The sequence below is a fragment of the Zingiber officinale genome, chromosome 5A, assembly GCF_018446385.1.
Source record: "Zingiber officinale cultivar Zhangliang chromosome 5A, Zo_v1.1, whole genome shotgun sequence".
NCBI classification, from domain to species: Eukaryota; Viridiplantae; Streptophyta; class Magnoliopsida; order Zingiberales; family Zingiberaceae; genus Zingiber; species Zingiber officinale.
In genome coordinates, this window is record NC_055994.1 from 109,757,166 (window position 1) to 109,762,239 (window position 5,074).

The following is a 5,074-nucleotide window of genomic DNA, read 5'->3' on the forward strand; positions in this document are numbered from 1 at the left end:
GTCGCCTCTGCTTCCTAAGCGATCTCCCTCCTCACCGCACATTGTTGCACCATCTCCACCACTACCGGCCACGCAGATGATAGAGCACTGGCAGCTGCCTTCACCAGATCTACCCCAGCAAACCTCACCACCCCTTCTACCAGCCTACATCACCTATGCATGTCCTCTCTATTGGATCATAAAGTCACTAGAGGGGGGTGAATATCGTTCGTCAAAAATCATGAGTTAAAATGAGTTACGCAGCAAAAAAGAGAAAAAAAAATAACACTAACAATGTCAAGTTTTATTTGGTTCAGAGCATGTGACGACTCCTACTCCAAGATCCGTAATTGTCAATCGTTTTCATTTGACAATCACCATCGGTTTCTAAATGGTTTACAAAGATTGAGTATAAGAACTGAAAATAAAATTGTTATAGACAAACATAAAGGAAATTAAAGAAATCTTCGTTCTTCGAACTTCAAAGTAGCCTTTTGGTGTCGTCGGAGTCTTTTTGAAGCAACACATAAATATGAAAGTTATAGCAGATGATGTCCTGAAGTTGCTAGTTGAAGGCCCTTATATAGGTCTATTCTGGGCGTCTGGAACCCCTCCGGGCGCCTAGACTATGTTAACATGGCAACCTCTCGTCAAAACTTCATTGGAGAAGTTTTATCCACCTCCGAGTACCTAGACCCCCTCCGGGCACTTGGACCGTTGACGTGGGCTTGACTAGTTGCTGCGCTCTAACTCAACTCCTAGATAACTTTTCTGGTCCGAGCGCTTGGACCAATTTCGGGCACCTGGACCACTCGGGTGTCTGGCCAAGCACCGCTGGTCGCAGCTAGTCCGGGCGCCCAGACCAGCTCCAAGCACTTGGAGTCCGAGCGGCCGGACACTCTTTTTACAGCTTTTCTTTCCTGCAAAAATAAGTTAGTCCACGTAACAAAAAATATATTTTTCTTGTAAAACAAAGTTAGCACAATTTAGCAGGATAGTAGTAGTAATTAGGTCTCGTCTCCTCAAGACCAGGATCTAGTCAAGGTCTCAACATAAGTTTCCCAAATGAACCTAAGTTAGACTGATGTCTATAGTTCCCTCAACTAGGAACACATGCTTACTAGATCTCTCCGTCAGTTGCTTACCTCTATTTACCAATTACAATCGCTTGACTTGCCTTTGACCCACCAAGTCTTCCCGCCAGTTGTCAAGTTTCACAGACCCAACTGAATTTCGACCGGTTGTCAGGTCCCGCAAACCCAACTAGACTTCCCGCCTAATATCGGGTCATGTGCGTAGGATTGTAAATACACTAGAGGGTGGGTGAATAGCATTTTTAGAAAATTGAGAGTGAATTAAATCTAAGTAAGAAACGAAAGTAGAAAGAAAATCACATGTTGACACAAGTAGTTTTACTTGGTTCAGAGCATTCGACGACTCCTACTCCAAGACCCGCACTCGTCGAGTGATTTTGTTGGGCAATCACTATCAGTTCGTAAAAGTATTACAAAAGTTGAGTACAATAATTGAAACTAATAAAGTTACCAACAAGCATAAAGGAAAAATGAAGTCTCTCATTCCTCGAACTTCGGAGCAGCCTTTCAATGTCGTCGGAGCTTTTTCGGGGCAGCACTTGAATATAAAAGATGTAATAGTTGATAATTTCGAGTTGTTGGTCAAAGGCCCTTATATAGGCCCATTCCGAGCACCTGGAACCCCCTCCGAGCGCTTAGACCATGCCAGTCGATGTGGCTCGGGCAGTCGACATGTTCTAACTCAACTCCTAGATGGGTTTTCGAGTCCGAGCGCCTGGACCGACTCCAGGCACCCGGACCGCCCTGGTGCCCGCGACACCTACCCGAGCGTGCTGGTCGGAGCGCTCGGACCAGCTCCGGGTGCCCGGACTCCTCTTTTTCCAGCCTTTTTCCCTACAAAAAAGAGTTAGTCCTAGGCAGCAAAAATAGGTATATCCTGCAAAATAAAGTTAGCTCAATTCAGTAAAATAGTAGCAATTAAATTCTATCTCCTCGAGACCAGAATCTAGTCAAGGTCTTAACTTAGGTTTCTAAAATGGACCTAAGTTGGACCGACGCCTACAATTCCCTCAATCGGGAACACGTTCTCACTAGATCTCTCCTCTAGTTACTTACCTTCACTTATCACTTGCAGTCGATTGACTTGCCTTTGACCTACCAAGTCTTCCCGCTAGTTATCATGTCAACGGGCCCAATTGGATTTTAGCCAATTGTCAGATCCCGCAGACCCAACTGGACTTCTCGCTAGATATCGAGCCCCGCGAACCTATCTAGACTTCCTACCATCTATCGGGTCCCGTGGACTTAGCTAGATTTCAGCTTGGTGTCAAGTCATTCAGACCAGCCAACTCCTGCATACTTAGTAAAGCAATTAGACCACAAAACACTCTAACTTTAAACCCCTTGTCATTTATCAAACCTGAGTTAGATCATTAGTGCAAATTGCATTAACAATCTCCCCCTTTTTGATGCAATGGCAACCTGAGTTAAAGTTAGAAAAAAAATAATATTGAGACAATATGTAAAAAAGCAAACAAATGATCTTAGTTTATTTTACATTTGTTTTACGTGATCAAATCTATTTATTATTTTTCTACATTAACCCTTACTCTCCCCCTTTAGCATTCATAAAAAAAACTAGGGTAAAGGAAATAGAAGCATAGTAATGTAGAAAATAACTGAAAGTAGATAACTTGTATATTTCAGACTTATGGAGAGGTTTGAACAAAAGTAATAAGTCAATCTTTCAAAAAAATTCTAAGGAAACTGAAAACATTTGAGTAAACTTTTTCAAAAAATTGTAAGTAAAGTTTCGAGAAAACTTCAAAAATTTCTATGTAAAGTTTTCCAAACATTTCTACGAAAACTTTTGTTAAATATTTCTGACTAAACTTTTTTAAAGAATTTCTAAGTAAAGTTTTTCAAGAATTTTTAAATAAACTTTTTAAAAAAATTCTAAGTAAACTTCAAAAATTCCTAAGCAGACTTTTTTTAAAAAAAATTGAGTAAATATTTCTAAGTAAATTTATGAGTAAATTCTCTAAGCAAGATTTTTAAAAGAAATTTACAAATCTTCTAAGGTAAAAAAATTTTATGAAAAATTTCTCAAGTAATCATTTTAGAGTTTTTGAAAATTGTTTTAAAATTCGATTCTCCCCCTGAATATGATATCTTTATTGAACAATTAAAGGAAAAGTAGGCAAAATTGTAAGTATAATAAGATAAAAAATTGAAACATCTAGTAACCAGAGTGAGGATAAACTACTAAAATAGTCAACCTAATATGATGAAAGAAATATCTTAAGTGAACACTAAATAACATCAGTCAGATAAACTAGAGGTTGATCTACTGAGAAGATGAGGAAGAGGGGTTAGAACCCAAGGATCATATCAGGTCCACCAACTCAGTATGACGAGTCTACCCCTCCTCTCAAAGACTAGAGATGTCCTATTGAAGGTCGGAGACCTCCTGTCTAAGACTCATCATGGATCCCTCAAGTCTGGTAACTCTATCATCTAGCGTATGAGGGACTAGAGGCGCGAGCAACCTAAAAAGATTAGCGATATACTCATCTATCTCTGCCTCCTCTCCTGGAGCTGGATCAGGCTGATCTTGGGTCGCGGGATCAAGCTAGGGTTAGGTTATTGGGTCAGGCTGGTGATGGGCCTCTCTCCTCTAAGATAGGGCACTCTCATCATCTATGTATACACTAGCTAAGAAAAAGTTTCTAGCACCTATTATATCAGACTCATTTAGGGCTCTAACATCACCGTGGTGACATCAATGTCCAATGAGGCTATGTAGGTGGTCAAAATGTGAAAATAAAGCATATGAACCTGCCAACTAGTGGTTATACCTGATGAGTAGATGATGATATGAAATATGTACAAACTAATATCTATGTCTAGTCTATGACATAATGCATAAAGAAGAAATGAATAAAAAGGATGCATCATCGCTACGTCGTGAGTGGTCAGAGGTAAAATGCATGTGACTAAGACCCTATAAAAGGCATAGCCCTTGACTCTAAGGGTGACTAATCGAAACAGGGTGGTCACAGTGGTACATGTTGATCCCTAAAAAAATACGAATAGATTTTATCAAGCATGATATGTGAGTAGGGATCGCCAAATGGTAGATCCTGAGGGGGGTAACACTAGAAGGGGTATGCAGATGGTCGTAATCCTAAAAAGTCTTGGATGAAAGTAGGGGATAACGTAACATTCATACCGGTGACCCTAGTGGTGTAGGTAAGGTCATCAACTCTAAGTAAGTTATTATATAGTTTAGCACACAGACTTATGTTGACTGAATTAGAGCAATAAACTAAACGATGCAAGCTATAATAATCAATAATCTCTACAGTGGGAATACATGATCGCATAAAAAAATGTCTGTTTAGATATCTTGAAAGTAAAGGAACATATATAGTGGATGAAAATCTAATCTAAAGTTCATTGATGGGAAACCTAGTGTCTGTACTAGAAGTCGAGGGTTCAACACCAGGATGTGATCATTTCCTAATTAACAAAAGCATCCTAAAAATGAAATACCAAAGGAAACAAAATAAAATTCAGGATGAAAATATTACCGACGCATCATGAATATTTATAATAGAACTAACGACCTCGGTTGATCTGCAGCGGCGACTTAAGAATCAGGAAAAAAATTTTCTTTTCCCCCTTTTTTTTGCTTTTGTTGTAAAGCGCGGTGAGGAGCCTTGCAAAAGAGAAAGGGGAGAGGTGCAAGGAAAGGGGGTGCCCGGGGCCAGTCCGATTGTTCAAGAGACGAGAAGCCAAAGAGAAAGCCTACTCAAGGAGAAGAGTAGAGTTGGGTTCGAGTGAGCTCAACTCTGAATGATCGGATCATCATCCAAGCAATTAGAGGTGTTCATTCTCAGATAAACAGTGCTTGAGGTGCTTCCAAGATGCTTGGAGGCACCCTCGCGCCTCTTGATGGGTGTGCCCTCGTGCCTCTTGATGGAGGTGCCCTAATGAAGGCTAGAGGTGCCCTTGTGCCTCTATTAGGGGCGCCCTAGAGCTTCTATAGAGGTGTCTCC